This window comes from Nelumbo lutea, chromosome 8 (assembly GCF_056320005.1).
Source record: "Nelumbo lutea isolate HS-2025 chromosome 8, American lotus-T2T, whole genome shotgun sequence".
In the NCBI taxonomy this organism is placed as follows: Eukaryota; Viridiplantae; Streptophyta; class Magnoliopsida; order Proteales; family Nelumbonaceae; genus Nelumbo; species Nelumbo lutea.
This window is the reverse complement of record NC_142691.1, coordinates 10406212-10414863: the sequence shown is the minus strand read 5'-3', so window position 1 is coordinate 10414863 and position 8652 is coordinate 10406212. Positions and strand designations below refer to the sequence as shown.

Below are 8652 nucleotides of genomic sequence, written 5' to 3'. Positions count from 1 at the left end.
GTTTGAGCCCCATGAGGTAGCAGCCAGTGTGGCATCTCTCCTAGTTAGGCCAAGCGCGAGCTGGGATGAGGAGCCATGGATCCTTCATGTAGATGGCTCCTCAAACCAACAGGGCAACGAGGCAGAATAGTCCAGCACGGCTCAAGTGACATGAAACTGGAGTACGCGCTACGCTTCGAGTTCGCAACGTCTAACAATGAAGCGGAGTACGAGGCATTGCTAGCTGGACTAACCTTAGCCAGAGAAGTAAAAGCCAAGCACATTGTTATCTGCAATGACTCCCAGCTCATGGTTAACCAGGTCACCGGCCAGTATGAAGCTCGTGAGCCAACCATGATTGCCTACTTGACCAAAGCTAGAGAGGCCCTACTCGACTTCCAGTCACACTTCATCAGATAGATCCCTAGGTCAAAGAATGTTGAGGTCGACGCCCTGTCCAAGTTAGCCAGCACTAGCGACATCACCACGAGAACCGTGTACATAGAGGACTTGTCTCGATCTAGCATTCTCAGGGGGGCAGAGGAGGTCACTCCCATCGTTCAAGCAGAGCCGAGCTGGATTGACCCGCTCGCGAGCTTCTTGCTACACAGGACCCTCCCTACAAATTGCAATGCAGCTAGAAGGGTGCAGCACCAGGCAGCCAAATACGTCATGATAGATGAGCGACTGTACAGGAGATCCTACACGCTCCCCTATCTACATTGCTTGCAGCCTACCGAAGCCAAACTCATACTCCGCGACACTCATGAGGGGTTGTGCGGCGGGCACTTGGGGGCAGAGCTCTTGCTCAGAAAGCGCTTCAACAAGGGTATTATTGGCCAACAATGAAGGCAGATGCCATTGAACTCGTTACAAAATGTGACAAATGCCAGAGACATGCCAACATTCACCACCAACCCGCTACCGACCTCAAGTATCTCACTAGTCCGTGACCCTTTGCACAATGGGGCATCGATCTACTCGGGCCATTCCCGCCATCAACGGGTGGAAGGAAGTTCTTAGTGGTAGTAGTGGACTATTTTACCAAGTGGGTAGAAGTCGAACCCCTCGTAATGATAACTGCCCGAAACGTCCAAAACTTCTTTTGGAAAAACATTGTATGCCGCTTCGGATTACCTCGGGTATTGATTTTCAACAACGGCAAACAGTTCAATGACATCAAATTCCAAGACTGGTGTCAAGACATGAGAATCCGACAGAACTTTACTTCAGTCGCACACCCTCAGGCAAACGGTCAAGCAGAAGTAACGAATAGAGCCATCCTCCGCGGATTGAAGGCACAGTTGGACCGAGCTAAAGGATTGTGGGAAGATGAACTACCCAGTGTTCTATGGGCATACCAAACCATAGAAAAGACTGCCACGGGAGAAACACCCTTCAATCTCACATACGACATCGAAGTAGTGATCCCCGTAGAGATCGAAGTACCTACGTTGTGCCTAGAAACATACAGTGATCAAACAAACGAAGATGAGCTACGTACCAACCTCGATCTACTTGACGAAATAAGAGACCTCGCATACATTAGGACCGCAGCCTACCAGCAGAGAGTAGCTCGGTACTATAACGCCAAGGTTAAGAAGCGAAACCTCCGCGTTGGCGACCTGGCCCTTTGAAAAGTTATGGTGCCTGAGCATGGCGCTGGCAAGCTCAGGTCCAACTGGGAAGGTCCTTACCAAGTGAAATGAGTGCTCGGTGAAGGAAGACACGAGCTCGAGACCCTCAAAGGGAAACAAGTACCTCAAGCATGGAATATTGTCAACCTAAGGCAATATTATCTGTAAGAATCGAGTAGGCCACGAGCCACTCCCAAAGCCTAAGGGCCAGAATATAGAGCTATTATGAGATCGACACAATAGGACTCAGTCGCCCCTATGGCATGGGCAGACTCCGAGAGTGGGCCACGAGCCACTCCTTTAGCCCAAGGGCCAAAACACCGAGCTAACAAAGACCTCGACGTGAAGAAAGACCTAGCCACTTCAATGGCGAAGGCAAGGTATGAAAAATCAAAGGCGTAAGCATTTCGGGTTTAAACCCTACGAAGCATAACTCGTCTCAATACGTTGGTTGAACTGAGGAATAACCAACCAATGCATAGTTCGGGCATACATAGTAATCACTTCGCAGTATGCCATAGAGGCCTTAAACGTTAAAGGATAAATTGGGATAACAACCACCGAAAAGTCCTACTTCGGGCATGTAGCTTTAATAGCTCAAATGATGAGATCACTTTGACAAAAATAAAGGGAGTTCATCATACTTAGAAGAAGGAAAAAACTTTCATTGTCAAAAAAAAAAAGAAGAAGAAAAGAAAAATAACAAGTGCAGAAACCGAGCTAAACAACTCGGGAAATGTTTGATTATCACAGGGCACAACTGCCCAACCGAAAACTTGTGAAAGACCAGATTTACGGCACCCGAAAGCCACCGGAAGCCTAGAGAAATGCCGCTTCAAGGATCCGCCTCCTATTCCTCTAGAGAGTCAGGCTCCTCTTCCTCCGCTTGGTCCTCCGTCTCAGGAGATAGATCCTTTATAGTAATGCCGTCGAGGTTGAGTCTGGAGAACATCTTTTGAACCAGCCACCGACAAAGCTTAAACCCCGAGCGGTACGAACCGTACTTCGTATGGAGGTCCTGAAATTCCTAGGAGTCTTTAAAATCCCATACTGCTTTCTCTCGCTCAGCCTCCACCATCTGATCAAAGTTTCAAGTCCAATTTTGAAGAGTGGATTCCAAGTCCTGCACCTGCTGCCTAAGGAGCTCCCTCTCCGCCGCCATCCTCGATGATTCCTCCCTGTAACGTGTGCTCTCTTCAGAAAGCCGGGCGATTTGAGCCTCCTGGACATGGACGAGTAGCTCCTGAGACTCACTCCCCTTGCGGGTGTGATGGAGCTCACCCTGGATCCGGTCGAGCTCGCTCCCCCGGCGCGATGGATGTGCGTCTGGAGAGCCATGGCATGGATGGCGGAATTCACCTGCTGATGGAAAAGAAGATCAGAAGACGCGGAAAAGGGCAAAATGAGAGAGAAAAAAGGGAAAAAGGTCACTTACCACCATGCAATGAGCAGAGGCGAACGTGGAGAGGTCCCCGGGCTCCATGTTTCCCCACTAAGCGATCTCGTCATTAGTGATCGCCTTCTGGCTCCTCTGGCGAGCCACCAGATAATCATTTACCCCTTCCCAGTTTACCACTAGGAACCGGGGGTAAGGACGGGACTGAAGGGGATTACGGGGAGCCTCCCCCGACTGAGGGAGCTCGTTTCCCCCAGGGCTAATCCCGCTAGCCCCCTCAGGTGGGGGCATCGGAACCTCGGGCGAAGAAGAGGGTAGAACCGCCTCAGCAGACCCGAACTTAGTACTTCCCAAAGGAGGGGTCCGGTCGGGGCGCGTCCTCTTCGCATGGCATCTTTGGCTGCCTGAGAGAAGATGGCGCGAATTGGCACTAAACATGATGGCTGCTAAAAGACTACAAGATATTAGTTCGACAAAAAACAAAATACATGTGTACACAATATTGTCACAAGGCACTACACGACCTAAAAGGTCGACCTACTCGGGCTCAAGCCTGCCTGCACGAGCTTCTTCTCAGTCAAGTAGTCCAAGCAAAGGAAGACTACTGACGCCCAAAACAGCATCATTTTCCGAGTCTTAGGGTCCAGCTCGGCCCCAAGGTCCTAAATGGCGCCCCTCCAAGTAGTGGGGAAGGGTCACCCCTCGGGGTTACAAACCACAAAGTAATCCTGCTTCTAGGCGGGAATCTTATTCAGCAACTCGTACAAGAGCTTATAGCCGCGACGGGAAGAGAGGTAATAAAAGCGCCTCTCTGGAGGAACCCCAGGAGCCGCGTTCTTTATACAAAGTATAGAGACAAAAATATCAAGGTCTAAAGGAAGGCAGTACTCATGACATAGGGATATAAATGTCACCAAAGGCCTCTTGAGCCTCCGGGATCTGCTCCCAGGCTCCCCCCGAGCTCGAGGGAGCATCATCATCCTGGCTATCGCCCCTGTGATAGGTATGGTATGGGTACCCAGACATGGCAAGCAGTGATTGGGACTCACCAGAATAGACGGAACAGAGTAGACTGAGGAACTCAGGTAGACTAGGTGAAGCGCACGACTTCAGAATCCAAAGACAACAAGATGACGTGAGAGAAAATAGGGCCCGAGGGGCCCCCCTATTTATAGTTTCCACCCTTTCAAATTGACGGCCCAGATCAAAGCAAATCCAACGGTCAGTGGGCACCCTAACTGCACGCCTTCTGAAAACCGAAGGCGATTGGCAGCACGTCTTCCATAATTAAGGTAGTCGCAGCCACACGACGTTCGGAGTTAAAGGCCACCTCAGCACGTTTTTGGAATCCGAAAAGTCAGGGAAGTCAGAAGATCTCTTGATTCCCGCAAATGCATTTAATGAGGATAGTCAATCAAGTTTGAATTTCAGTCAAATCAGTCCATTGCACTTTATAAACTCCCCGCGCTAAGGTGGTACTCTTAGCTCGAGGAGTGGGGGGCAATTGATGAAAGATGATTTGACCCAACCTATGAAACGGTGACACGTAGACACTGACTCAGCGTAAGCGACAACTCAACATTGTGGCCCAGTACAACCAAGTAACAGGCCCATAAAATAGTTCGCTACATTGTAGCGCGAAAAAGGAGGAGCTCACCACAATGCAAGCTCCGGATCCCCCGAGCTACCTCCAAAGGGATATTCCGAGGCAATTTTAGCTTGCGAGCTAAGAAAACCAGCTCGCCTGAGCTCCCAAGCAGACAAATCATTATGAGGACCAATTCTACTAAGGGTACTCTTGAAGTATTCCGAGCTTGCTACAAAGTAGCTCGCGAATGGGTCGCACGAGCATTCCTCAAGAAGCTTCTATCTGACAAACCATACCGATTAGACTACGCCACGTCCCTTACTAACGGCACAGTCCCTGTCCTTTTGATAGTCTGCACCCACGTCTCTCAGCAGGCGGAGGTGTGCCTGTCACTTTGGAGACGTGTCACTCACCCGTGCGAGGAGTACGCCACAACGGCCACCTGCGCAGGCCTGACAGGTAACGACTGTGGCAAGGGCCCAGTGGCGGTTATGCCCGATCTCACAAGAGCGCCCCTATAAAAGCCCTCAGGGCAGAAGAGAAACTTCTTCTTGAGACCTCTAATCTCTCGAGTATAGTGATAAAGCGCGACCTACACTCTTAGTGTTCGTTTTCCCTTTGCTTCCTATACACAATACTAACTTAAGCATCAGAGTATTCTCACCACGTAAAATCCCCGGGAGTCATTCTTTTCATCTTCTCAAGTGCCGTCCATTGCCGACAAGAAACCAGTCAGCAGCCAGTTAGGAGTGACCGGATTGCGCTACATCAAATAATAACCCAAAAGACTTGAATTTGTCAATTTGATGTTTTTAGTATCCTACTTGTACAGGCCTATACATAACAAAAAAACACAAAGCATTACCATGGTTTGAAAAACCTTCCATCCACAGATTATGAACAACCAAGATCCAAACAAAGTAGACTATAACCAAACTGAGGGACTCGAACGAGTTCAGATTAGTGGTATATTAAGCATGCCCCACATGCACATTTCACTCTGCTTTGACAACATCTCTCGTGCTTGTTATGGGGAGATGTTTCTAATACATAATCGAGATGTGTTGTAGCGCCGCATGGGTGCACTTTGTGGGGTGTCCATGCGAATTTACCTCAACCACTCGAATGAGCTGAACGATTAACCCCACAAATTGGAACTTGAAAGAGAACAACCAACGTATATAGCTATCATTTAAAAGTGGCCAAACTACTATAGTAGGCAAAATATGAAAGAGGGTCACATTCTATTACCACAAATTAACAAAACTTAGATCCGTGGCAGCTAGAGACTCCTGTACCTCAGCCCTCACCTCTATTTTGTAGACAATAGAGACCACTTAGGTTAGGTTAGGTTAGGTTGGGGTTCTGTACATGGAAGCCTTGGAATGGACGAAAAGAGCTCCACCTGTTGCATTATTTGGAATTTGGAAATTGAAGTTTATTTATATATTAAGGCTGGGTTTGGTTGTAATGTAAATAAATTTGTACTAATGTAATACTATAGCTGTGCAAATGATTTGAGTGTATATTGTGACTTATTTTATTTCAAAAATTTTGTTTATTTTGTCACATTGCAGTACAAATGAAGTAAATTAAGACTTGAAACAGAAGAAAGTAAAACCCAAAACAAAATTAAATGAGAATTTACATTTTTTTTTTCATTTGTAGTAACATGCATTTGCATTAGTGCACATAAAACTGCATTGCAACTGAACATAGCTTAAGGGAAAATTCTCAAATAGTACCCTGTACTTTGGGACTAGTGACACTTTGATCCCTAAAGTTTAAAATGTGATAATTTAGTACTCGAACTTTCAAAAAGTGCTAATATAACACTTGTTATTAACCAGCGAGAAGTTTTCACAAACCTTAAAAGTTTAAGAGGAAACCATAAGGGCCTAATTGGGAGGGCCTCTGCTTTGATTGAGCCAATTGGAATTGGAAGAAGATATCTAAAAGGGAGAATGAATGATCAGTTCAGGTCAGAATTTTCTAGCCCCATCGTACTAGAGGTGTAAAGTGGGTGGCCCGTGCAAAGTGTGGGCCTTGCTGTGCTGGCCCGTGGGCTGTCACTAGCTATACCGCCCTCCCAATTAAAAGTTTGGGGGTCGGCTCCGCACGACCCATGGCCCAAGGGCCAAGCCTTGGCCCAAGCCAGGCCATGGACCGGGCCAAAACTATTTTTGCCTATTTATTTAAAAATTTGAAAAAACTTAAATTTTAATTATATATGAATTTTGATATATACAATTGATTATATATACAATGATTAAACAAATTAGTATAATACAATTGAAAACAATTGTTTATTTTATTAATATATTATATACTATATATTATTATATATTTATATATTTATAATTTATATTATATATTTATATATTATATATAAAATATATAAATATATTTAAAAAATATATAAATAGTATATATGGGCCGTGTCGGCCCAGCACGACATGGCCCGATTTACACCTCTACATCATACAAAGGGGGATGAGTCCTCACCGCGAAACTCTGTATTGAGGGCTGTAATTCAGTGTAGTAGGGGGCTACTAATAGACTATGGGGGGTTGTAATTCAAAATTCTGCATTGGGTTGCCATGTCCTTAACCCTAGGGAGAATGACTGACCATGACTGACCAGTGCAGTTAAGAAGTTAATTTTCTAGCCCTGGTCCCTATCTAGTTTCACTCTAAAACTAATTTTCTCAATTTTCATCTCATGTAAATTTATTTTCGACTTTTTTGGGTTATTTCCAAGCTTATTAATTCCTCCCAAATGAGCACTTAAAAGTAAGGAAGATGAGATAATTTCGGAAATATTTATGACATGCAGAATGACATAATTTAATGTTTTATTTCTCATATATATTTTTTTTATTGAACGAGGAAGAGGGGATGCATGAGAAAGGGGTTCCCTACATGATCTACATGAGCCAGAGTAGTCGTTTTTAATGGTCCAATGCTATGCTTTCAAAAGCCAGTTTCGTAGAAGCACAGTGGGTCTTGGCGGGTTAGAGGAATGAAGCAGGATAAAAGAAAGGGTTTTTAGCACATAAGGGCAACTCTTTGTCTTAAATATCAATAAAAAATAATATTTTTACAAAATAATTAAAATAAGATAACATTTTTGAAAAGATACCAAAAAAGGGCAGTAGTATTGTTCATAGTCTTCCTCTGCCTTCTTTGTATTCATGCCAGCCATTTCAACGGGTCAACGGGTTCCGACAGTCCATCCCGCGTGCTCAAAGCTTCAGAAGTTCTCTCTCTGGGTTTGCAAACCCATCACCTAGTCATTTCCTGCAACCCTCCAGAAGTTATTTCTCTGGATTTGCAGAGAAAAATGATTTCAGATACCCAAATAAAACACTCCCAAACAGTGGGAGAGAGAGGCAAGAGAGATGATTTCAGATCCGTGGATCTTTCTCCGTTGTTTTCTTTCGTTTTATCTCTCCTCTCTCCTTGACAGACGTAGGGATATGTACTCAAATCAGAACTATAAAAACACCACTAAATAAAAATAAATTAATATTAAATAGTAAAAAATGGGTCTGCAGCTGACCTATAACACTGCATAAACGATCGTCACGTTAGTCAATGGCCATTTTCTTCTTCAAACTTTAAAGTTCAAAAACCTTTTATTTTAAGCGACCTTGCAAACCCAGAGAGATAACTTCTGGAGCCTCCGGCATGCGGGCCGTTGACCTGTTGAAATGGCTGATATGAATACAAAGGAAGAAAGAGGAAGACGATGAATAGTGCCACTGCTCCTTTTTTATATTTTTCCAAAAAAATTATCTTATTTTAACTATTTTATAAAGATATTATTTCTTATTGATATTAAGGGCAAAAAGTTGCCCTTATCTGCTAAAAGAAAGACCATTTCAATTTTCAGACGTACCTGATCTCCGTAGTGATCGTTATTGATCGTTGATTGATTTAACATATAATACAAAGCCAGCCATAGCCAAAAAACTCAGAATATAATATTCATCTCTCTCTCTCTGTCAAAGATCATTGGATCCGATATGGGTGGCTGCCAAAGACATACAT

General features: G+C 44.8%; 1 long non-coding RNA gene across 1 annotated transcript; it reads right to left on the bottom strand.

Annotated features, from left to right (window-relative positions):
- Window positions 1-7652: 7652 nt before the first annotated feature.
- LOC148842661 (uncharacterized) lies at window positions 7653-8652 on the bottom strand. The gene is made up of 3 exons (XR_016103845.1): window positions 8501-8652; window positions 8162-8304; window positions 7653-7899 (listed from the first exon to the last, which is right to left on the bottom strand). It is a non-coding gene; the product is annotated as an uncharacterized LOC148842661 (long non-coding RNA).